The sequence below is a fragment of the Chiloscyllium plagiosum genome, unplaced genomic scaffold (genome assembly GCF_037043375.1).
Source record: "Chiloscyllium plagiosum isolate Xiang-an unplaced genomic scaffold, Cpla_swu_hap1 HiC_scaffold_29, whole genome shotgun sequence".
Taxonomy (NCBI): domain Eukaryota; kingdom Metazoa; phylum Chordata; class Chondrichthyes; order Orectolobiformes; family Hemiscylliidae; genus Chiloscyllium; species Chiloscyllium plagiosum.
In genome coordinates, this window is record NW_028270167.1 from 4,956,309 (window position 1) to 4,982,828 (window position 26,520).

At 42.4% G+C, this 26,520-nt stretch overlaps 1 long non-coding RNA gene across 4 annotated transcripts in view; it reads left to right on the forward strand.

Annotated features, from left to right (window-relative positions):
• LOC122540575 (uncharacterized) overlaps nucleotides 1-26,520 on the forward strand; it is a 225,820-nt gene that overhangs the window by 151,074 nt on the left and 48,226 nt on the right. The window contains exon 4 of one of the 4 annotated variants that reach the window (XR_015751958.1): nucleotides 15,636-15,910. The exons of the other annotated variants lie outside the window; for them this stretch is intronic. This is a non-coding gene — a long non-coding RNA (uncharacterized LOC122540575). Of the gene's footprint in view, nucleotides 1-15,635; nucleotides 15,911-26,520 lie in introns of those variants that run through there. 4 annotated transcript variants of the gene reach the window in all.

Here is a 26,520-nt window from a genome sequence, read left to right on the forward strand (position 1 = left end):
CCTCTCACTGTCTTGGGCTGAGTATGGCTAGGTAGAATCCTTGGATTGTGAAGAGGATGAACATAGAACATAGAACAATACAGCACAGAACAGGCCCTTCGGCCCACGATGTTGTGCCGAACATTTGTCCTAGCTTAAGCACCCATCCATGTACCTATCCAATTGCCGCTTAAAGGTCACCAAAGATTCTGACTCTACCACTCCCACAGGCAGCGCATTCCATGCCCCCACCACTCTCTGGGTAAAGAACCCACCCCTGACATCTCCCCTATACCTTCCACCCTTCACCTTAAACTTATGTCCCCTTGTAACACTCTGTTGCACCCGGGGAAAAAGTTTCTGACTGTCTACTCTATCTATTCCTCTGATCATCTTATAAACCTCTATCAAGTCACCCCTCATCCTTCGCCGTTCCAACGAGAAAAGGCCTAGCACTCTCAACCTATCCTTGTACGACCTATTCTCCATTCCAGGCAACATCCTGGTAAATCTTCTCTGCACACTCTCCAAAGCTTCCACATCTTTCCTAAAGTGAGGCAACCAGAACTGCACACAGTACTCCAAGTGTGGCCTAACCAAAGTCCTGTACAGTTGCAACATCACTTCACGACTCTTGAATTCAATTCCTCTGCTAATGAACGCTAATACACCATAGGCCTTCTTACAAGCTCTATCCACCTGAGTGGCAACTTTCAAAAATCTATGAACATAGACCCCAAGATCCCTCTGTTCCTCCACCTCACTAAGAACCCTACCGTTAACCCTGTATTCCGCATTCTTATTTGTCTTTCCAAAATGGACAATCTCACACTTGGCAGGGTTGAACTCCATCTGCCACTCCTCAGCCCAGCTCTGCATCATATCTAAGTCTCTTTGCAGCCGACAACAGCCCTCCTCACTATCCACAACTCCACCAATCTTCGTATCATCTGCAAATTTACTGACTCACCCTTCGACTCCCTCATCCAAGTCATTAATAAAAATTACAAACAGCAGAGGACCCAGAACTGATCCCTGCGGAACTCCACTTGTAACTGGGCTCCAGGCTGAATATTTGCCATCTACCACCACTCTCTGACTTCGACCGGTTAGCCAGTTTTCTATCCAATTGGCCATATTTCCCTCTATCCCATGCCTCCTGACTTTCCGCATAAACGTACCATGGGGAACCTTATCAAATGCCTTACTAAAATCCATGTATACTACATCCACTGCTCTACCCTCATCCACACGCTTGGTCACCTCCTCAAAGAATTCAATAAGACTTGTAAGGCAAGACCTACCCTTCACAAATCCGTGCTGGCTGTCCCTAATCAAGCAGTGTCTTTCCAGACACTCATAAATCCCATCCCTCAGTACCCTTTCCATTACTTTGCCTACCACCGAAGTAAGACTAACTGGCCTGTAATTCCCGGGGTTATCCCTATTCCCTTTTTTGAACAGGGGCACAACATTCGCCACTCTCCAGTCCCCTGGTACCACCTCCGTTGACAGTGAAGACGAAAAGATCATTGCCAACGGTACTGCAATTTCCTCTCTTGTTTCCCACATAATGGTAGGATATATCCCGTCAGGCCCAGGGGACTTGTCTATCCTCAAGTTGTTCAAAATGTCCAACACATCTTCCTTCCTAACAAGTATCTCCTCTAGCTTACCAGTCCGTTTCACACTCTCCTCTTCAACAATACGGTCCCTCTCGTTCGTAAATACTGAAGAAAAGTACTCATTCAAGACCTCTCCTATCTCTTCCGACTCAATACACAGTCTCCCACTACTGTCCTTGATCGGACCTACCCTCGTTCTCGTCATTCTCATGTTTCTCACATACACATAAAATGCCTTTGGGTTATCCTTGATCCTATCCGCCAAAGATTTTTCATGCCCTCTCTTAGCTCTCCTAATCCCTTTCTTCAGGTCCCTTCTGGCTATCCTGTATCCCTCCACTGTTCTGTCTGAACCCTTAAGGCATTTGATGATTATTTCCTTCAACAAATCTCAGAAATTGCAGGTCAATTGTTGGAATCTCATTGCCGACCTCTGAGAGAGATCACAATAAAATATTTATCCCTGAAACATTGAGAAAAATACAGATTTTGTTTTAAGTCCCCACAGTGTGGAAACAGGCCCTTCGGCCCAAGTCCACACTGACCCTCTGAAAAGTATCCCACCCAAACCCGTTCACCATCATTCTACATTTACCCCTGACTAATGCACCTAACCTACACATCCCTGAACACTATGGGCAGTTTAGCATGGCCAATTCACCTACCTGCACATCTTTGGATTGTGGGAGGAAACCTCCACAGACACTGGGAAAATGTGCAAACTCCACACAGACAGCCACCTGAGGCTGGAATAGAACCGAGGTCTCTGGTACTGCAAGGCAACAGTGCTAACCACTAATCCACCACACCACCCCAACAGAGCTTCTGACCATTATAATGGTTGGATCTTTCTGTTTGTAAATTACATGTGATAGTGCCTGCAGTACATTTCCTCTGACATTACAACCATGATCATACCTCAAAGCTACTTAATTGGCTGCAAATTTCTTTGGAACACGTTGATCGAAATAGAAGTAGATCTTTCAGCCCCTTTGAACCTGTCTCACCATTCATTGAGATCTTGGCTGAGCTGTGGCCTGACACCATACATCTGCCTGTGGCCCACATTCCCGAATACTTTTGGTTAACGAAAAAAAATCTATCTCAGATCTAAAATTGTTGTGATAAAAAGGCTATAGACATGTGTTTTCCTTTATATACATACCACACAGTGTCAGTAACAAGTCAAGGACAGTGTTATCAGTAAAGATCCCCTGGTTGATCAATGCCTTAACCAAAATTCTTGGAAGAACATCTCTTACTGCACAGGTGTGTGTGTGTGTTCCTAAACTGATTTAGATTGAGGCTGTCTACAGTCATTTCAAACTGAACTCTTCTATCTGTCAAAGAATGGTGTCTCAATCAGAATTAAATTCAGAGGAGTGATGGAATTGAATAGGAGGGCGTTAGCAGATTCAGAGGTAGATAGATCCTTGACTCACAAGGGAGTCAGAGGTTATTGCGAAGTCAAGTTGAGGCCACAGCAGATAAGCCATGATCTTATTGAATGGTGGAACAGGTTCAGTGGGCTGAATGGCCAACTCCTGTTCCTAATTTTTATGTTTATATTCAAAAGAGAATTACATAAATAATTGTCAACCATATGAAAGACATCTGCACGTTTCCAGGGACAGAGAAAACATGGAGGATTAATTAGATAGCTCTTTGAGGAGCCAGCATAGTTATAATGGGTTGAAAGGACTCATTCCGCACTATAGAATTCCAAAAGCAGAATTGTTTAAACAGTAATGGCAGGCTTCAAATGCCAGCTGCTGTCCTTGTTTCCAATCATCTTTCCAGTCCTCAAAAGCCTGAAAAGGTAAGTTTGACTTCTCCCAAACCACTGAACCGGTGAAGATTGCTTGTTCTTTGGTCAGAATCCACCAAATCTTTTACAGTTTTGGATTTCTGCTCTTTGCCATTATAAAATCTTCTAGTGATTCGACCGCATTTGGAGAACAGGATTGCTAATCTGGTGTCAGGAATGGAAACGCAGAGAGCTGCAGTAGAGGGAGCTCTTTTCAGTATGGGATTGAGGGACACTGGTTTTGAAATGTCCTTTACTGCGGTTTATATTTTTAAAATGCTATATTGTATAGCTATAATAGGAGATATTTAATTTACTCACACAGGGATCTCTTGCTTTAATCCAAATGAAATTTCACTTCTGAATGTCTGTCATTCTATGCATAAATCATCCAAACCCCTCCATGAGATCCCAGCCTGCTACTCACCCAATTCTCTCCTTAATATTTTTGATGTTAATGTATTAATGATCTTTTGAAAAATAAATCCTAGTGAATTTGTACATTAAAACTCCAAAGTAATGGGAAGAATATTTTACCCCATTTATTGAGATATAGCGTTCTTTCATATTATGTGTTAATCTGCAGTCTAATAATAGGCTGTGTTCTGTTGCTGGTGAGACAGTGCTCAAGAATAGAAACTCTACAGGGATCTAATGCTGGCAGCAAGGCTATGTCCAAGAGCATCTCAGTCAGACCAACTGTGGTTGCTGAGTCAGGGAATTTAGTTATCTGTCAGCATGTAAAAATAGGAGCCCATTCCTAATGTACCTCCATCCAGTCCAGAATCTTTGTGAAGTCCAAAGTCAGGCTTGTACGTGTCTATATATATATATCAGAAAAGTAAATATATATAGAAGGTTGTCCCTTGTCGTGAGGATGACTGGGTCAACAGAAGATTCTCACGTCCTGCAATGCATCTGAGGAGCCTGAGGCTCTCTCTCTCTCTCTCTCGCTCTCTCTCTCGCTCTCGCTCTCGCTCTCGCTCTCGCTCTCGCTCTCTCTCTCGCTCTCTCTCTCTCTTTTTCAAAGGTCTGTCCCAGTCACAGAGGGCTGAATGGTCTGTAATGAGTGTTTCTTTCAGAGTTGGAGAGATAGAACATTACAGTGCAGTACAGGCCCTTTGACCCTTAATGTGAAACCAATCTGAAGCCCATCTAACCTACACTATTCCATTTTCATCCATATGTTTATCCAATGACCATTTAAATGCCCTTAAAGTTGGCGAGTCTACTACCATTGCAGGCAGGCCGTTCCATGCCCCTACTACTCGTCGAGTAAAGAAACTACCTATGATATCTGTCCTATATCTTTCATCCCTCAATTTAAACCTATGTCCCCTTGTTCTTGTTATCACCATCCAAGGATGTCCACCCTATCTAACTCTCTGATAATCTTATATGTCTCAATTAAGTCACCTCTCAACCTCCTCCTCTCTAATGAAAACAGCCTCAAGTCCCTCAGCCTTTATTCATAAGACCTTCCCTCCATACCAGGCAACATCCCAGTAAATCTCCTCTGAACCCTTTCCAAAGCTTCCACATCCTTCCTATAATGAGGTGAGGATAGTGGATGCTGAAGCTTTGGTGGATAGGTATTTGGTTACTGAAGGTGACAGTGAAAATTGTGAAAGGGGCAATTGAATGCTTTGGTTCTGTGTCCAGATGGGTTGAATACAAAAGGTCAAAAGTTAATTTTCTAATAGTAACAATTGGCTGGAATATTGCAAACTGCTCCATGTTCTGGAAACGACGTTGGGTCATGGAAGCAGCTACTTGTTGATTAATTCAGGTGTTTACAGGGATGATGGGGGGTCACATCTACTGCAAAGAAACTTGAGAGTTGGATTTTATTTTCACCAGAATTGAGAAGTTTAAGAAGTTCATGAGACTTTGAAGAATGGGGTAATTAGTGACAGATTGTTTGATCATCAGTGAGATTGCCAAAAGAATATAACCTTAAGGTAATCAGAAAACCCCACATCCCTGAACAAAGGTTTAAAAAGCAATTTGGAAAGTTGTTTTTCCTGCAGTGGTTAATTGGAATATGGAAAATATTACTGCAAGCTGCCACAGAATCCAATCCCATAAATTCTGCTCAAAAAAATTCAATTTTGCTTTACAGAAAGGAATATTTAGTAATTGGCAACAAAGTGGGATAGATTGAATGGAGAGAACCATCAGGAAAATATGTGATAGACTGTCCTTTTTCTGTGTGGTAATGACTCTATAAACACACATTCTGTGTTTTGATTAGATTCCCTACAGTTGGAAACAGGCTTTTTGGCACAACCAGTCCACACCAACCCTCTGAAGAGTAACCCACCCAGACCCATTCTCCTACATTTACCCCTGACTAATGGACCTAACACTATGGGCAATTTAGCATGACCAATTCACCTGATCTGCACATCTTCGGACCGTGGGAGGATGCCAGAGCACCTGGAGGAAACCCACGCAGACATGGGGAGAATGTGCAAATTCCACACAGATAGTGGCCCGAAGCGGGAGTCGAACCCAGGTCCCTGGCGCTGTGAGGCAGCAGTGCTAACCACTAAGCCCCACCGTGTCAGCTCGCTATTTCGCTATTTATCATGTCATAGCGAAAGTCCCCATTACTCCCAAATTTCCTTCCTCATCCCTGCTATATTCTCCCTTTCCCTCCCCCTCTCATTTTTTCCTTCCCTCACTTGCCTTCCTGTCCATCCAGTTGGCCCATGAGGTGTTATCCAAAAGCAAGGCACTCCAGATTACTGCTCTGCCTTCACCCTCTGACATATTTCATCACACCCTTTCTAAAGGACACTACAACCAGAAAGTGTTAGTTTGAGTTGCAGTGTTACAATAGTGCTTGAGGAGAAACCTTTCAATCCACCCGGGAGGGGATTTTAATACATTTTCAGAACTGCAAATTAAACAATATTTTTATTTCCGCATCTTTAATAACCAGATCATTTTGATTTGAACAACTTCTGTTGCTGGTCTCATTGTTTTAAAGGTGAACATGACCCACTCGGTTGAATTATGACTTTGCACACTACACATTATTTGCGTAAGGCATTGATCCCTGCCATTTGTTCCCATCAGTTTAAAGAAAGCTGTGTTCATTTCACAAGCCATCTTTTACCATTGGTGGGAGCTGGACTGTTTCTGTTCGCTGGTCAATGTGCTTTGATGAATTTTTCACTCCCAGCTTTCAGAAGAACTTTGATTATCTCACGTCTTGAGAGTTGAAGGTAGGAAGATAGGATGGCCACCTGAGCTTTTATTGAAGACTATTTTAGCAGGATGTGACCCTGGTCCTTAAATTACTCAGTCAATAATGTAAATTATAGCAGAGTACCTCACTGCCATATCTTACTCTCTTGTTGGACCTTTGTCTAATTCTGGTCACCTGTGTATCACTTCTTCTGTCTCAAATTTCCTACATCTTTACTTGCCTGCTTCTCACCGTCCCTGTTGTACCTTTGAGCTTGTACCTCAAACCCGTTCCTCTCTATTGTCCAGCACCATTAAATGTTCACGGATTGCTCGAAGTTTTCATGTCAAGAAAAATAGTTATTTAAGTCAACAGGTATATTGTCAGCTTGCGTTATTTTGTGGTAAAGTTTGCGCACCTAATTTGATGTTTTACTGAGTACGCTTCAAATCATAACAATCTGTCCTGTGAATAATCGGCAACTTTCCTTGAAAATATTTGTAATTCAGGAACCTTCTCTACAGAGTATTCCCACAGAAGATTAAAGAGCCAGGGTAGAGCATTCTGATCGGGGCGATTGTACAGAATAATAAAAGCTTGCATTTATATAGTGCCTTTAAAGTGGCAAGATAACCTGAGGAGCCTTGGGTTTTGACACTGAGCCAATAAGGCAGTGCCGGGATAGCTGATCAAACGTTGTTGTGAGGGTTACTTTGCAAGCTGGGCTTTTAAGAGATGAGATGGTGGCTTTTCAGAGGGAATTCCAAAACTTAGGACAGAGTTTGAGGAGCACAGAGATCTGAAGATTGGAGGCCGGGGGAGGTGACTGAGATGGGGAAGGGGTGAAGCAATGGAGAATTTTAAACAGAAAGATGAGAATTTTTAAGTGAAGGTGTTATTGGATGGAAGACAGTGGGGGTCAGCTGGTGCAAGAGCTAATGGATGAATGGATACTGATACCATTCACCACGTGGGCAGCTGTGGTTCGGCTGACCAGCGGAATGATTGGCTGACTTTTTGAGTTGCAGACTCTCGTGGAGCCTTTCACATTGAAAACGTGAACAGATTTATTTTACATTGTGGTGTCTTATGCAAATAGCCACTCAAAATGCATGTGAGACCAGTAATCACATGCATGTAATATGAGATGTCTGAACTACTGCCCAATTCAGAAAGAAACTCTCTCAACAGCTCAGTGAATAACTAATATCCTATTAATAATTTTTCTAAAACTTTGGGTATCTGAATAGGAAGGGTTTAGAGAGATATGGGCCAAGTGCTGGCAAATGGGACTAGATTAGGTCGGCATGGACGAATTGGACCGAAGGGTCTGTTTCCGTGCTGTGCTTCTCTATGACTCTATTTGGTATACTGCCCATCCCTAATTGCCCCTGAAGTGAGTAGCTTGCATAGTGTCAGCCACATTGCTGTGGGTTTGAAGTCACGTGTAGGCCAGACAAGGTAAGAATGACAGTTTCCTTCACTAAGGACATTAGTGAACCAGATGGGTTGGTACAACACTTGCTGATAGATTTAAGGTTACCATCACTTAGATTCACTTTTTATTCCAGATTTATGAATTGAATTCAAATTTCACTGACTGCCATGGTGGGATTGGATCCCATTACCGTGAAGCATTAGTCTGAGCCTGAGGACATTACATTATGCCACTGTCCTCCTTAATTCTACAGACCCAAAAAATTCCAAAGGTTTCTGCCTATTCTGTATGGAGTTCATCCACAATTTAATGATTTGTCCCATGTTTAGGGTTTTGTTGCTTTAATACTTTCCCTATTAGAAAGTTTATAGAGCCAATGAGGAGGGTGGAGAATAGCTGTGATGATCTCCGAGGTTGGAGATTTGTTCTTCCATACACGGCTGTGGATGTTGGATCACTTATTAATTCTGAATCTGAGATAGATAACATTTTGTTAAGCAAAGATTTTAAGGAATACGGGCCAAAGGTAGATATACACCGATGATCTCACAGGAACAGGCTCACGGGGCTGAATGGCCTACTCCTATTCCTATGCTGCTCCGTTCATGTCCAGCATGTGACTTAGGAAGAAGGGACATTTGACCAATAATATGGGAAGGCTGGAATGATGCCCAACATGGTTTCACTGGGCTGAAGGGTCTGTCTCAGTGCTCTGTGTAATCCTGGTATAAATCAATACCTTCAGAATGGGGGTTGAAGTTTTACTGAAATCTTGTGAAAGTGAAGCAGGGAAATAGTAGTTAAAACAGGCGCTGAACACATGACTCATCACAGAATGTAGAAAATTCCTGCAAAGGTCTGTCATGTTGGCATCCTTTACCCGAGACTCACTAACCATTCAGGCAGTGGAACAGTTCTATTACTGTGTGGCAGAGGGAGACTTTACTCGTCTGTTCAAGCAGAGCTGGAGAGGAGGGAGGGGATAGGCCCTATGACACCGCATTCCCATCATCCCATTAGCCTGACCCAGTTTCCCAAACAATCTCGAATCTGCGTCAAATACTGGCAGCTTACGATCATCTTTGATACTTTACCTGACCCTAGCTAACCCTCAGTGATTGCAGGAGATCGTAGCCTGTTGTTCTTACGGTGACTGTATTCGGTGCTATTGTTTTTTTAAAAAATCATTTATTTCATTTTCAAAGAATTTTTGTTTCTGAAAAATAAGTGAACACATCTCCAATCATGCAGGGTGAGTAGATTTATTTCCTTGCACATTTCTCACAGTATAATCCTTTAATTTTTTTCATTAATTCAATAGTCTTTTGTGTAGGCATCAATTAAATGAAAGTGGATCACTTGATTAAATATTAGCATCAGTTAACACTCATAAATATGTTAAGTCCTAGACATGTTAGTGATACTTCTTATGTTCTGAAGCATGGATGCACCACTTAGTGTAGTCTTATTTTTGGACCAGAACATGTTTCAGGTTTTTTGTTTCTGGCTGAGATTTTGTTAATTTCAGTCAAACACCAGATAGACATCAGAGTGGGGAGAAATTGACTTGATTCACTGTACCAATCCTTTATTTTAGAAAGGTGACTGCCTAAGGAGGAGGCTCAACTGTGATGCCTCTGCAGTGAAATAGTCCCCTACATCTCAGCTTGCAAAGTTAACTTGAGCTCATATGGGCCTGGTTACCGTAGCTGTGTTAGCAGGTATGTTTTGCCCTGGCCAGCTGAGAGCTTGTCAGGAGGGAGAGAAAAACACAATCACAGGAAAGATTAGACACTCCAACATAAAGCGAAAAGGTCCTCTAGCTAATGTTTTTTATTCATTTGTGGGATGCGGCTAGGCTGTCATTTATTGCCCATTCCTCGTTGCCCCCTTGATAAGGTTTGGGAGGGGGGAGAAGCTGCCTTGTTGAACCGCTGCAGTCCAGGTGCTGCAGGGTGACCCACGATGCCATTGAGCTGTTCCAGGACTGTGACTCTATTTGCAATTATGACCCTGTGCAAGACAATGCAGACAAATGCACTCGAGATGCAAGGAAACCTGATTAGAAAATCTCAAACTAATTAGGAAAATAATATTGGAATTCCCTCTCTGCCCTACAATAGAGCATTATGTTACAGTAGAATTATGCATCAAAGGGACCTTGCACATCTTATCTGTTAATGGTTAGAAAAATTATTCATGCCCAGTTTGCCTCCCTTTTAGTGACTCTGATTACCCATCCATTGAGAAGATGATGGTGATCTGCCTTCTTGAACCATTGTTTGGCACTGTGAGAAATGCGGGTCCCTTTTCGGGTCAACCTAAACATTTTATTTAACTTGTGGTTTCCCATGTCTTTCTGGCAGGGGAATGTGGACATTGTTGGGTAAAGTTAATGTTTACATTTTATCACCAATCTTTTAGATGTATTTAATCAACTTCCACAGACACATTATGGCACTTGTATGGGGCAACTGGGACTTTAACCTGGACGTCCCAGCCCAGAGGTAGGGATAGCACCACTGCACCACAGGAGCCGCTGGGGGGACCTTAACATATATTTTAAACTAACCACCTCCACAGCAGATGGGATTTGAACCTAGGACTTCTGGTTCAGCTTTAGGGACACTGAAAATCAGCTCAAATCATAGTGCACACAAGCCCTGGTAGTCAAATTTTTAAACAACCTGTTCAATCCGATTAGGACACACTTCTGGAGCAGTTGTTTAATCGGAAAGTTTGGTGGTGGGTCATTTAAAAAGAGCTGGGTCTTTGTGCTGTAGTTGTTATCACATTCGTGATAGGACCTGACCCCAGAGACATCACTGAAGCTTTGGTATCTCCTTGCGATGGCCAGATTTATTATTTATTTCAAAAGTGCTGGGTTCCTGCTCAGTCTGGGATTAGCTTTTGGACAGGGAAAGCTGGAAACTGGTGTTTATGTTAAACTACAAACTTAGAATAAAATCCTTGTAAATCTCTGAAAGCCTTTTGCCACCTCATTCAACATATGGAGCCTGCTAAACATGCTTTCCTTTTAGTGTAGAGACACAATGCTGTTAGGTGTGGAGTACCAGAATTTTGTGCACAGTCGCAGTGAATGAACAGTGGTAAATTTTCAAGTAAGATTGTGTGAGCCCAGGCAGAGATCGTGTTCCTGCTGCCCTTTGTCCTTTGAGATAGTAGAGGTCTTGGTTTGGAAGGTACTTTTGATGGAGTCTCGGTGAGTTGCTACAGTGCATCCAGGTGATGATGCACTGCTGCTATTGTATAAAGGTGGCAGAGGGAGTGATTGATTAAGGCAGTAAGCTGGGTAAAACAGCCATCTTTTTCCTGACAAGTGTCAATCACACATGATCGCCATTGCCGATGGTGACTCCTCTTTGATCCAGGATTACTGCCATCAGCGGCTGCAGCAGTTCAAGTCAGGAACATTTTTCCAGAAGTCATGGAACTAGTTGGATAATTCTTTCAAAGAGCTGGCACAGCCATGATGGGCAGAATGGCCTTTTCATCCTGTACTGTATGATTCTTAGAAGGCAGCTGACCACTGTCTTCTCATGACAGTCTTGGATAGGCAATGAATTCAGACTTTGCTGGCCACACCCACATCCTGAGAATGAATTTCGAGAAAAGGCAGAGTCAAGAAATTAAGATTAGAAGTCACTAAAGTTATTTTGAAAAAAAAACACTGACTCACTCCTTTTAATTAACACTGAGGTCTTGTGGTGGGGTGGGGAAGATCATCTACTACACGTTTACTGTGGAAGAAGCTGCCTTTAGATGTGGACATAAATAAATTGCTTGCTGGACAATTTTTCCAAAAGATACTGAGTCTTTAAGACATTGTATTTTCCATTGTACAACTAAAATAATGATAAGTAGCTGAATCTGCAACATAGCATGGTTGGGCCAAGTGGCCTGTTTCACTGTTGGACTCTCCTTTATTGTCAGAAATTGTTTCTCATGGAAGTTGAAAATTCACCATGTGACTGAAAGTAGAAAGAAAACGAAGATGAATACTAGTTAAATTCAAAAGAAAGGCTTCCTTTATCCTCTCGGGTTATATGCAGTTGCCCAGTGAGCAGATATCCTTCCCGTGATTCTCAATGTGCATAGGCCACTGTCTGAGGGGGAGGAGGGGGAGCGAGGAGAGAGGGTGGGGGTTGTGTTTGTGTGGGGGTGTGGAGGGGTGGGGGGAATGCCTGGTGATGTCATGTAGTTGGCACCACTAGCATTGGCACTTAGGTCAGAGGCAGTCAGTTCCCAGCTGCTGCCATCCTGCTGAACAAACGCTGATTGTTGGGAATCGTTTGTCTCGAATCCACCACCGAGGACACAGAAAAGGGGAGAGGAAAAGGAGGTTTGTGATCTGGATTTTTTTGTGTGTGTGTGCGCGTATATGTGTGTGCATGTAGATCGTGTCTATATTGTCGGGAGAATTTCTATCGAATGTTGTGTTAGTCTGGGAGAAGCTAAGAAGAATTTTTTATGTTGAAAGTAAAAGCATAGCCAAATGCTTAAACGATCCATTAATAATTCTGAGGATGGGTTTCATTTTGTGTCCCTTCGACTGAAGTCTCTTGGCTTCTGAGTGCAGGTTGTGTCTTGTGCCTGACTATTGCCGATTATGAGATTGCTTCTGGAGTTCTCTGTACAGGCGGACCACAAAAAAACTCTCTTTTACATTTATTTTTGTTGTGTTTTTCTGCCTCTTCCTGCTGCTTGCACTGTGCCAGTGCCAGTGTCTGTGTCTGTTCCGACAAGGTTGGCACTCAGTCTTCACCAGGTCCTCTATGTAATGTCTGGCGGAAGATGAGTCAGAGGGACACTGGCTGGTTTATCCTCGGGGATCTGTTTTCCTCTTTAAGCCGCGGCTTGAAGGGGCGGGGGGGAGGATTGCGGGGGGAGTGAGGGTGGTCATGGAGTTGGGGGGGAAGGTGTTAAGGGTTTGCTCATTGCCAATTCCCCTGTGCTTGAGCTATGACTAGATGCTCAGACACAAGCTCGTCAATTACCTGGTACAGATTTTGATGTTTCCCAAAATGAGGGATGCCTCACATCCTTTGTGAGCAACTCAAGCTGACAGTCTTATCCTACAGGATACATTTCTCCCAATGGCAGGGCGTCAGGGACACAAACAAATATAACTGAGGCACCATTAGGCCGTGAGAGATGGATGGTGGTTTAGGGTAAAGCTGTGTCATTGTTATGTAACTGGACTGATAATCTAGGGGTCTGGACTAACATTCTGTCTAGATTGCAAGTTGAAGTCCCATTTTTAGAATTTGAACTTTTTTTTTGAATGAGGACTAGCTCTAAAGAAAGGTCACTGGACCTGAAACTGTTTCTCTCTGTTCACAGATGCTGCCAGACCTGCTGAGTTTCTCTAACAATTCTGGTTTTGTTGCCTTATTTTTAAAGCGTGTCTTTCTTGTTTCTCCTGAAACATATCCTTTCAGCATCTACCTTAACATATTTTTGGGAAGGAAGCATGTTGTCCTTATTAGGTCTGGGCCTGTTTGTGACTCCAATCCTATGCCAGCCTGGGTGACTCCCAACTATCCTTTGAAATGGTCCAGAGAGATATTCAGTTCTGCTTAACCACAGAAACATAATGGATCATAACAATGACATGAAAGCCAAATATCCTTCATTAGAGACTCTCCCAAAAGCTGACACAGGAGTTTCTCTCAGGGACTCAGAAATAAAACACTCTCAAAATCTCTTGTCCTGGATATGATTGTCATCTAAAGTATGTTTTTTTTAACCCTTTTGTGGAATGCTGGTAAGTCCCATTCTAATGTGCAATTTGTTTTCTATCTGAATAAACATGGGTGTCATGAACAATAATGGTGCATATTGCCCATCTCTAATTGCCCTTGAAGAGGTGGTATGTCTTGATCCATTCCACTTCTGGTGGTATAGGTACATCAGCAGTGTTGTTAGAGGAGGGAGCGCCAGGATTTTGACCAAGGATTTTCTGATCAACTTACCTTCAAGTGGGGATTAACCTTTTGGAGGGGATTTATAACAAAGTAATGGGATTCATTAGAGCTGTGAAGGTTGAATTATGGAATTGTTTGTGTTTTTAATTGGATGTAAATAGGTGATTTACAGCCTTAGGAATGAGCAGATCATGTCATGTCACTGAGCTAGTAAAGTGGATCCCGACAGCTTGCAAATTTGAATTCAGTTTAACAAAATCCGAATTAGTCCGGAATTTTGAAGAAAGCTGCGATCAGTATAAGTGAACAGGCGACTGCTGGCATGTGTTCAATAATGACTCTTTGGGACAGGAGGTCAGCTGTCCTTGCTCAATTGAGGCCAATATGTGACTCCAACCCCACACCAATGTTGCTTCCCCATTTCTTTCTTAAAGAGCCACCACTCTGTTGCAAACAAAACCAGAACTAGCCAACATCAATAAACTTGAAGGCAAGACTCTAGGTTAGATTTCAGCACTTGCACCAGCCCTCTGTGTGGATCAGACTCCTTGTGAAAGGGCCAGTGGGGATTCTGGTTTTGTCACTAAATATAGGAACGTTCCCTGGCTCAATTTTCCTGGTAATGTTGTCAATGCTGTTGTTTGAGCAAAGTGAGTGCTTTGTCTCACAGATGAGTCTGCCAGCTTTCTAGAGTTTTCTGCCCCTCTTTGCAGTGGTTAAAGGGGGCGGTTAAAGGGGGTGGGTAAGAGAGGAAGGGCTCTCACTGTGTACGCTGGAATCTAGTGATGGTTCTCAACCTCAGCTGATATTACAGCACAACTGCATCTATTGTGATATGAAAGCAAACTTTATCAATCTTGTTAATGTTATAGAATGACACAGAACCTTTATACAACAGCAAACAGTGAACAGCAGGCACATATTGTCAAAGCTTTTCAACTTGCAATTATTGGGACAATTGGATCAAATTACTAAAATAAAGGGAAAACCATTTTTATACTGTATGAGAGGAGTGTGCTACTGATTGGTTGGTCAGTAGACTCTAATTGTTAGAGGCACTTTGGTGAATGCATCAATTAACGATGACTGACAGCTAACTGCCAAGCTTTGCTTAAAGTTTTAACAGAGTTAAAACTCTACCAATCGCAATCCGCTTGCCAACAAATCAACATGCTCCTCTCATACATGATAATTGTTGGTTTCCCCACATTTTGGTATTTCTTGCAAATTGGCCTGATGAGTGCAAGGCAAAACACTTTGACAAAATGTTATTTTTACAGCGTTATCCAGTTTCCACGTTACCAATTGGCATTGTATTTTGTTGAATTTTGGTGCAGCAATTGGAACAAAAAAAAACCCGGAGTATACCATGCCAGAGTAGGGCCCCTGAGCAACACCAGGTATAACTTCCAACAGAGGTAACTTCTAAGATGCATGTCAAATTGTCATGACATGGAAGGCTACTAAATGTCTATTAGCTTGGAACAATGGATCCAATATATCAGAGTACAAACCTAAGAACAGACATTGTATTCATGATAATGATGTAACAGAGTGAAATAAAATACAATGGAGCTTAGGTGAATAGCCTCGTTCCTGTCCTAGTTCCACAGATTAATTACACTCCTTGTGTAATCTTTAGGCTAAATGGAGGCACTCACTGAGATTATTTCGAATAAATCCATGATGTTAACAGCTCTGGAGGAAGACTAAAAAGAGGAGACAAAGAAGATGAGAGCGTGAGGATAGGAGGAAAGAATGAATGAATGACCTCCCTGATGTAAGTAAGATTATTCAGGGAAGGGAAATCTGGAACACCAGGTCAAGTGGAAAAGAGGCTGCTGGAGAAGTAGGGGGATGGGCAACAGGCAAAGGCAGATTTATGAATGATCAAGGTGGGCATTGTTTCCATGTGGATGGGTGGTGGGAATAGGAAACATTTGCAATAATGTAACAGGTTATCAGACACTGCGATATTGGGCTTTTTGAATGGATGAATTAATAATATCCTTCCAAATCCATATCTGTCTCATGTTTTTCTTCATTCTGGGCAAGAGAATGTTGACAAAAATATGCAGAAGAAGGAACACAGCATAAGAACTTGAGAAATAGGAGCAGAGGTAGACCATTCAGCCACTTGTGCCTGCCCTACTGGTTACAATGATTATGACTGATCTTCCACCTCACAGCTCTATGCCCTTATCCTTGGATTCCCTTCTTCATCAAAAATCAGGATCTCCATTTTGTCCATTCCTGATGCCTGGGATTGAGAAATGGAGAATTTCACAATCCTTACAATAATCTCATGTTTACAACAGAAGCCTTGCAGCAGGGTTACTAGGAACTCCTGGCTGACAGCCTGACCTCATTCACCCTGTTCCCAGGCCACTTGCTTTGTAAGTAGGTGATAATGATCAGAAGCAGAACCCTCACAAGTTACTCAAAATAATTCAGCAGAAGGGACCGAGGCCTCACTGAACACAGTCTTCAAGACAAGTAGGTGGGACATTGTGCTCCCCAGTAGTAACATAAGTAACTTCCAACATGTTTCAGCTTGGTCCTTCCAGCTGTGACTCAGCTCTGTGTCAATATGTCTTCAGATTCCCTTTCCAGTGGTGTGAGCACAAAGTCCAAGCTGACCCCTCGGGAACATTATTCAGGGGACACTGCACTGTCCAAGATGCTTACAGAGAAGTTGTTAAACCAAGTTCTCACCAAATTCCCTCAGGTGCATATGAAAATTCCCAGGGCACTGTTTGGGAGAAGAGCAGGGGAGATCTACCTTATCTCCTTGCTGATATTTATCCTCCAAGCAAATCCCAGAAACAGACAACCGCACTGCTTGCTGAGTCCAAATAATACTGCAGCATTTCCAACATTACAATGTTACTTTTAAAAGTACCTCGTTAGCTGCAAAGCACCTTGGGACAATCTGAGGTCATGGAAGTTGTGACAGAAATGCATGTTCATTATTTATCTGTTTCATTCTTCACTGCAGTGACCCAGCCCATAAATACTTTTTTTTTTAAAGAGTTTTTATTTATTCATTCATTGACTTTTAACACACTTGTAGCAAATTCAGACTTCCTTGTAGAATACATGTGCAGAGTTTAGACAGAGAGCCTGCAACATAAATCCCTGTCTCGGCTGACTCAGCCAAATGATGGAATGTTATAATTGGCCTCAGTACCTTTGGGTTTGGGTGGGATAGTCCTGTTGGTTACCACTGTGCTATTGCACCTCATTGAAAGATGATGCATATGCGTGACTGTGATTGTGAGCACGCTCAGATCGATGGAATGTTTTCACTTGTGGAGGGAGTTCAAAGCAGGAGGGTGTAAAGGTAAAACTATCACCATTTCATCTAATAAAGAACTCGCAAGGAACTTCGGACAGTTCTCCACCATGGGAAGCAGTGACTGAGGAAACTAGACAACACATGAGGAAGAAAGGATTAGAGGATATGTGGATAGGATTAGATGAAGGAGGGTGAGGAGGAGTCTTGTGTGGAGCACAAATACTAGTCATAGAGATGTACCGCATGGAAACAGACCCTTTGGTCTAACCCGTCCATGCCAACCAGATATCCCAACCCAATCTAGTCCCACCTGCCAGCACCCGGCCCATATCCCTCCAAACCCTTCCTATTCATATACCCTCCAAATGCCTCTTAAATGTTGCAATTGTACCAGCCTCCACCACATCCTCTGGCAGCTCATTCCATATACGTACCACCCTCTGCGTGAAAAAGTTGCCTCTTAGGTCTCTTTTAAATCTTTCCCCTCTCACCCTAAACCTATGCCCTCTAGTTCTGGAGTCTCTGACCCCAGGGAAAAGACTTTGTCTATTTACCCTATCCATGCCCCTCATGATTTTATAAACTTCTATAAGGTCACCCGTCAGCCTCTGATGCTCCAGGGAAAACAGCCCCAGCCTGTTCAGCCTCTCCCTATAGCTCAAATCCTCCACTCTGGCAACATCCTTGTAAATCTTTCCTTTCAAGTTTCACAACATCTTTCCAATAGGAAGGAGACCAGAATTGCATGCAATATTCCAACAGTGGCCTAACCAATGTCCTGTACAGCCGCAACATGACCTCCCAACTCCTGTACTCAATACTAGTGTTGACTTGTTGGACCAAATATTGCTGTAAATACTTTGTTGGCAATCACCTCGAATCCAGTGTCCAGAGGAAAGTGGCCCTTTAAGACTCAAAACCCATAAGCAAAAGGGGAAACAGATGGAAACAAAATAAATTTATTTTTGCTGTTAGTTGAAGTCCTGTTTTTCCATTTTTGGTCTGCTGAAACTTTACGGTTTTGTTTCATGGCAGGAATTCAATGACTTAATTAAACCATCTGAAATCACATTGAACCTGGGCAGGGAGCAATTGTGCTGGTACACGATAAGTTGATGTTCACATTTCTGTGTAAACTCTGTTTACAACCACTGTGACTTATCACAAGCTTTAACTAAACTCGTCAAGCCTCCAGGATTGCCCTGAAGTCTCCAAGAATTAAAGATTAATCGCCAGGACAGAGTTTTTACCTCATTTTCTTTTGAACACTTTAATTTATTTGTTGTTAATGATGTTGGAGATGAATAAGTGGTTGTTTGACTACGTGGGGAATTGGATATACAAGTCATGTGATAAAAGTTGCAGAAAGGCACCTGACCCGAAATGGCAACTCTAGTCTTCCCCATGACTGTGACTTGGTGATACTGGTCAGTTGTGAATTGCTGCAAATTTTAAACTTTCAATCAGAAGACAGAAGATCTAAATGGAATTGTGGCTGTCAAGGGGAGTCACTGTACTGCCAAACCAGCTGTTGCTAACATCACTAGTCTCTGCCCCTGCTCAGCTACTGAAATTCTCATCTATGTCTTTGATACCTGTAGGTTCCATCATTCCAATGATATCATGTTGGACCTTATGTAAACTTGAGCTCATTGAAAACTCCACTACCAGTCTCCTAACTTGAAGTACATCTCATTCACCCATCACCTGGTGTATTTGAGAACTGATATTGGCTTCTAGTTCATAAATGTCTCGATTTTGGAATTCTCATCCTTGTTTTTGTGGATTTTTCCTTCCCTATCTCTGTAACCTCCTCCAGCCCCACAATCCTCTAAGAGCTCTGCTTACTGTCTTTCCCAAATTCCTATTCCTGTTTCCTTTCCATTGGTAGCCATGCTTTTAGCTATCTGGACCCTAAGCTCTAGAATTCTATGGCTAAACCTTTCCTCTTCTCTCTGGGAAGATGTGCAGTCATTCACTTTGCAGGAAGAATGGAGGAGCTGAATATTATTTAAATGGGACAAGGCTGCAGAAAACTGCAGCAGAGGGATTTGAGAGTCCTTCTACATAAATCACAAAAACATAAACATCCAAATTTATCAGTTCATAGTGAAGTCAAATGGAATGTTGACCTTTATTTCAAAGCAAATTGAGTATAAAATTGGGAAAATCTTGCTGAAACTATACAAGGCACTGATTAGGCAACAACTCGAACATTGTGAACAGTTTTGGTCCCCTTACCAAGGAAAGATGTAGTGGAGCAAACAAAACAGAAAATGCTGGAGAAACTCAGTCAGTCTGGCAGTATCCATGGAGAGAGAAAACAAGGTTAATGTTTGGAGTCAGTTGCTGGGGCGGGATGGAGGGGCCCATGGTGGGGTGGAGGGGGGGGGGGGGGGGGCCAATGCAGTCTTACACAGAAAGATGGCGGCAGTGCCTAGAGTGAGAGAGAGAAAAGGGAAGCAGACAAAGGGTTGTTGATAATATTTCAGGAACAAGGAGGTTGTAACAGGGACTATGAATATTTGGAAGTGGACAGGCTGCACTAAGAGTAACCCATACAGGAATGGATCTGAAGATATGGGAAGAGGTAGCAGATGTGAATGGAGATGTTGGTGCTCTGAAATGGTTAAACTCGACATTGACTCCTAAAGGCTGTAAGGTACCAGTGTGGAATGATGATGTTGTTCCTCCAGCTTGTGTTGACCCTCACTGAACAGAGATGTTGATGTGGGAACACATGACATTGAAGAGGGAGGCACTGGAAGCTCTGAATCATTTTATGGACAGAGAGTAAGTGTTTGGCAAAGCAGTTGGCATTTTATTTCCTCCTTGTAGAAGAGATTGCATTGTGAGCAGCAAATACAACAGTCAAATTCAATGAAATGCAAGTAAATCATTGTTTCACCTGAAGGGTGTGTCTGGGGCCTTGGATGTTGAAGAGAGAGAGAGAGAAAGAGAGGGGAGGTAAACAGGTAAGTGTTGCACCTTCTGCAATTGCATGGGGGTGTGAGGAGGTGTTAGGGATGGAGGGGATATACGGGTATAGGGGACAGTCCAGAAAAGGCTCACTATCTTGATCCTGGGTACCAGGAGAGGGTGAGTAGGCTGGACCTATAACTCAGTGATGTTCAGAAGAATGAGAAGAGACCTGATTGAAATGTGTCATTTTCTTAGAGGGTTTGACGAGCTGGTAAGTTGTTTCTTCCTGTGGGAGGGTCCGTGGCCAGGGGCAGAATCTGAGAGTAAGGAGTCACCCATTCAAGACATAGGAGGAATTCCTTCTCTTAGAAGCTAGTGAATCAGTGGAATTCTTTCCTGCAGAGGACTGTCAAGGCTGGGTCATTAAGTGCATTCAAGGCTAAATTTACAGATTTTTAATCCGTAAGGGAATGAAGGACTATGGAGATTTGATAGAAAAATGGATGAAGGATTCTCAGATCATCCATGACCTCATAGAATGATGGAGCAGACCTAATGGGCTGAATGGTCTACTGCTGTCTTATGACATTTGATTCTTAACCCACTAACCAAAGGAAATCATTTCTTCATACTTCCTCCTTCAAAACTCCTCTATTATTTCCCCCTTAACCTTCTCTGATTTGAGGTGGATAATCCGAGTTCCTCAATTTCTCCACAAATAACTGAGCTCTCTCATTTCTGAATATCATTCTGGTAAACCTCTTCACCCACTCTGTAACCTCTATCTCCTTTCTAATATGTGGTGCCCAGATTGACTACACGAGTCTAGCTAAGGCCTAAACTATAACTTCTAAGGTTGAGCGTGAGTTATTTGTTTTTGTATTCAATGCCCCTAATCACAAAGCCTTATCATTCTGTCCAGTCAAGTTTTCAAGTATTTATGAATGTTTATTTCCACGTCCCTCCATTCTTATATCCCTGTCAGGATATCTACCATTTAGGTTACACTGGATCACATGTTCTTTCTATCAAAGTGCAATACTTCACATTTGTCTGTATTCAGTTAAACCTGTGTGTTTCACTGGCATGCCTATGTTTTGCTAACATCTTATACTATCCTGCTCACTATTCACCGTTTTGCTAAGTTTTTTCAAACCTCTAAATGTTCTCTAAATGTGTGACCCCTCACTGGGTGTAACACACTGGAAGTCAATCTCCTCTCTTTCTAAAAGCATCACAAAAATTAACAAATTTCATTAAAGTATGCAAAGTCTTCAAATTACCTGTTGATAAACACCGGTTAACAGATTTTATGGACCTAGTTTCTGTACTTAACAATAAGTACTATTTATTACAAATAAATAGATTCTATCCCAGGTAAACAGCCATGAACTGCTAACATATAAGACTGCTAGTTAAACTCTAACTCCCATCTAAATCCTGCATATTTATGGAGACAGATATAGACAGACAAAAAAAATTAGTGTTCTGGATGGAGGGGAAACCTATATGGGTAACAGTTGAATGGTCCTCAGGATTCAAGGAGGAGGAGTTGAAGGTGAAGGAGTTCCTTTTGTTTCTGTGCTTTACCTCCAGATTCTTTTACTACTTCACAGGAGCGACTGGTTCACAACTAATAAAGTCTCTGACATATTGTTTAAAAGCAACAGCTTACAGCAAATGGTGGGAGAGAACAATTGGTTTCCTTTAGCTTCAGGTATTTTATTGGAAAGAGAGAGAGAGAGAGACACACACACACCATCTCCTCTTCCACAAGTCGAAAGGCTTCTTCCAACATCATTCACACGCATAAGTTTTTGAGCTTCCCAGGAGTTCACCAAATTAATTTTTATTCTTTCATGGGATGTGGGCGTTGCTGGCTGGACCATTTATTATCCATCCCTAATTTCCCAGAGGGCTTTTCAGAGTCAACCACATTGCTGTGGTCCTGGAGTCGCATGTAGCCAGACGGTTGACGGTTTCCTTCCCTAAAGGCCATTAGTAAACCAGATGGGTTTTTCCTGATAATTGGCAGTGGATTCATGGTCATCATTAGACTTGTAATTCCAGACATTTTTCTTTCAAATTCAAATTCCTTCATCTGCCATGGCAGGATTCAAACTCAGATCTCCAGAACATTAGCTGGGTCTCTGGATTAGCAGATCCAGCGATAATATTACGAGGCCATCGCGAGACTACTGGTTGCAATCCCACAAAGTAATCAGCAACCTGTTGCGGGCTGAATTTCACTTTGTGTTTGCACTCCAATTCCATGTATCTCCTTTTACAACTTCCCCAATTGTTTGCAAGCAACTAGGCAAGCACATGCACAAATTTCAGAAACTTGCTTTTTTAACTTTTGAGACTACAGTCCCTTCCTCAGTCACTTGTTGTAAATCAGTCATTTTCCCAATTCAGTGCACAATTAAAGATAAAATAAATAAAAATATGTAATCCTCACAATATCCAAATTCATATTTATCTTCCAAGACCAACAGTGGTCCTAATACTATACCATGAGGGATCCCATTGCATTATTCGCTCGATGTGGCCACTTGCTATAGTATTTACTCCCTCCATCACTGGCTCACTGTGGTTGCACTGAGAATTGTATAAAGACACAATGCAGCAACATTCCAAGGCTCCTTCAGTGGCCCTTTCAAACCACTGACCTCCGAGATGGACAGGTCCAGCACATATTTAGGAACACAGTTGGGTACAACCTCCCCTTTGATCACACACCATCCTGACTTGGAAATGTATTGCCATTCCTTCATTGTTGAGTGTCAAACCTTGGAGTTTCCACGCAGACTGCAGTAGTTTAACTGTGAGGTTCAGCACCATCTTCTCAAGGACAACTTGGAATTGGCAGTAACAATACAGGAATTTCATTTTGAGGTAGTAAATAGTCATAGAGATGTACAGCTCAGAAACAGACCATTTGGTCCAACTCATCCATGCCGACCAGTTACCCCAACCCAATCTATAGTCCCACCTGTCAGCACCTGGCCCATATCCCTTCAAACTCTTCCTATTCATATACCCATCCAAATGCCTTTTAAACATTGCAATTGTACCAGCCTCCACCACTTCCTCTGGCAGCTCATTCCATGCTTAGCACCCTCTGCATGAAAAAGTTGCCCCTTAGGTCTCTTTTATATCTTTCCCCTCTCACCCTAAACCTATGCCCTCTAGTTCTGGACTCCCTGACCCCAAGGAAAAGACTTTATCTATTTATCCTATCCATGCCCCTCATGATTTTATAAACCTCTATAAGGTCAGCCTCCGACACTCCAGGGAAAACAGCCCCAGCCTATTCAACCCCTGCCTGTAGTTCAAATCTTCCAACCCTGGCAACATCCTTGTAAACCTTTTCTGAACCCTTTCAAGTTTCACAGCATCTTTCCGATAGGAAGGAGACCAGAATTGCACGCAATATTCCTATCTACCTGCAACTCCACTTTCAAGGAGCAATGAACCTGCACTCCAAGGTCTCTTTGTTCAGCAACACTCCCTAGGACCTTACCATTAAATGTATAAGTCCTGCTAAGATTTGCTTTCCCAAAATGCAGCACCTCACATTTATCTGAATTAAGCTCCATCTGCCATTTTCAGCCCATTGGCCCATCTGATCAAGCTCCCGTTATAATCTGAGGTAACCTTCTTCGCTGTCCACTGCACCTCCAATGTTGGTGTCATCTGCAAATTTACTAACTATACCTGTCACGTCCAAATCATTTATATAAATGATGAAAAGTAGTGGATCCAGCCCCGATCCTTGTGGCACTCCACTGGTCACAGGCCTCCAGTCTGAGAAACAAGCCTTCAACACCACCCTCTGTCTTCTATAGTTGAGCCAGTATCCAAATGGCTAATTCTCCCTGTATTCCATGAGATCTAACTTTGCTAACCAGTCTTCCATGGGGAACCTTGTCGAACGCCTTACTGAAGTCCATATTAGATCACATCTACCGCTCTGCCTTCATGAATCCTCTTTGTTACTTCTTCAAAAAACTCAATCAAGTTTGCGAGAGAACCAATTTTTTAAAAGAAGCAGCTGTATCCACTGAAACTGAACCCAAACCATCTGTGATGAGAGAGTTGTCACTTCTGTCTGAATTTGGTAACTCTGTATCTGCTGGTTTCTTAGGTCTGTGAATCTGTGTGCACAGTGAGTGGATTAGTCAACACTGCGAGGATCGGAGAATTTCAGGATGTATAAATTTGTACAAAAGCAGAATTTTAGACATTTTTTGAAATTGTTCTGATTGAAGGGGTTTGAATAACTCTAGGATAATCAGTTACCATTATTGGACAATGAGATTACAGGACACTGCTATTTGATTGGGTAGCATTAGAGGAGAAGGCTGAACATACCCTTGTGTTGATAATTCTGTGATCCAGGAAGAGCTTTACGTTGCTACTGATAAAGAAAAAAAAAATCCCAAGGCACTTCAAAGGAACATTTTCAAACAAACTGTGACCACAATTATTTTTATCTGGATGTGAGACGTGTGCATCACTGGCTGGGCCAGCATTCTTTATTGCCCGTCCCTATTTGCCCATTGAAAAGGTGGTGATGAGCTACCTTCTTGACCTGCTGCAACAGAGTCTAGTGGTATTATCGCTAGACCAGTAATCCAGCCACACAGGAAATGTTCTGGGGATCCAGGTTCAAATCCTTTCATGGAAGGTGGTGGAATTTGCATTCCATTTTTAAAAAATCTGGAATTAAGAATCTACAGTTAACCATGAAATCTTTGTCAATTGTCAGGAAAAACCCATCTGGTTCACTAATGTCTTTTAGAAAAATAAACTGCCATCCTCACCTGATCTGGCCTACATGTGACTCCAAACACACAGCAACTTGGTTGACTCTCAATTGCTCTCTGAAATGGCCTAGCAAGCCACTCAATTGTACCAATCACTACAAAGTCTCAAAGAAACTAAACCGGGCAGATCACCTGGCATTGACCTAGACTCAGTTTAAGTGTTGAGCAGTTTGTCTCACCCTCAAACAGTGGCTGTAGGAAAACCCCAGTGACTAGGGATGAGAAGTTATAATGAATATTGAAGAAAATGATTTGGATGTTGGCACATGTTGGTGTTGCTACTAGCACCCTTGTCCCAAGAACAAATACATAAAGGATTCAGAATTTGTTAGGGCTGTAGCTGTTTACAATCATTGGATAATTTCTATTAATCCATTGACACCATGTGGTTATATAGGGGAGATTTTCTCTCATCATTCTTTAATGTGCAATTGGAAAATATTTCAGGAATTTGCACATACCCTAAACCTGCAGGTTTCCATCACAGATTTCCAGGAAGTGAGAATGATAGGTTGACAATGTGCTGTTTTCCAGAATGCAGTATGTGTACTGAACAAGCAGAGCAGTTAATCAGTTCTATAATTACCAGTCTGCTCAAACCCATCATTCCAGCCAATTACACATTTATTCATTAATGATAGAAAAGTGAGCTGCTGCAGCTGTTTCAGGGGGATGTTTATTTGAACCCACTTTATTGTCAATGGGCACCAAGATGTGGGATAGAGAATGGTGAGGAATAAAAAGAAGGAAGTATTTTTTTAAAAATGCTGATTACAGAATCTAGCATGTAACTTTTACATGTCAATCTCTCCGTTTTTGGTTTAAAATGTAGCTTATTAGTTTCTGTGAAGTTCAAGGATTTGACCAAAATACCCAGAAGATCAGACTACTCCGTCCATTACTGATGTGAGTTGGGTTTGATTGATAACTGTAGCTATTCCTGCCAGTCACCTGTCTTGTCCAGTTCACTTACCTAATTATAGAACCACCCCTTGAATTTATTCACACTGCCATATACACGAGTTAGGACATCTCAGTATACTAGTCTGGGGCTGGTTCCATCCAGTCTGTACTGTTGAATGGGCATCTGTTCTTTTTGCTTTCTCCTTTCTCATTGGAGGTTTTGACACTAACCAGATGATCTGACAAACAAGCATGAGGGTGCCCAGGCTGCTGGAATTCATTGTTGAGGGAGAGTTTGCGAGTTGTGACTTTGAGAGGTAGTGCATATCACAGCTCGAGTCTTGTGATGGTGAATTGTGGATTTCCAGTGGGTTGCAAAAAGGAGGAACACTTCAACAAAGTCGACTTCGATAACCTGCAGAAAGGCTCCTTTCGCTGGCAGTCAGTCTCTCAACTGCATAAGAGCAGGACCTTCTCATCCCAGCCCAGAGCCTGCTTCACCATGTGATCAGATTGAATGGCCAATTTCTTTCAATGGGGGCCAGATTTCATTGGGAGGTGGGAGGCTGGAA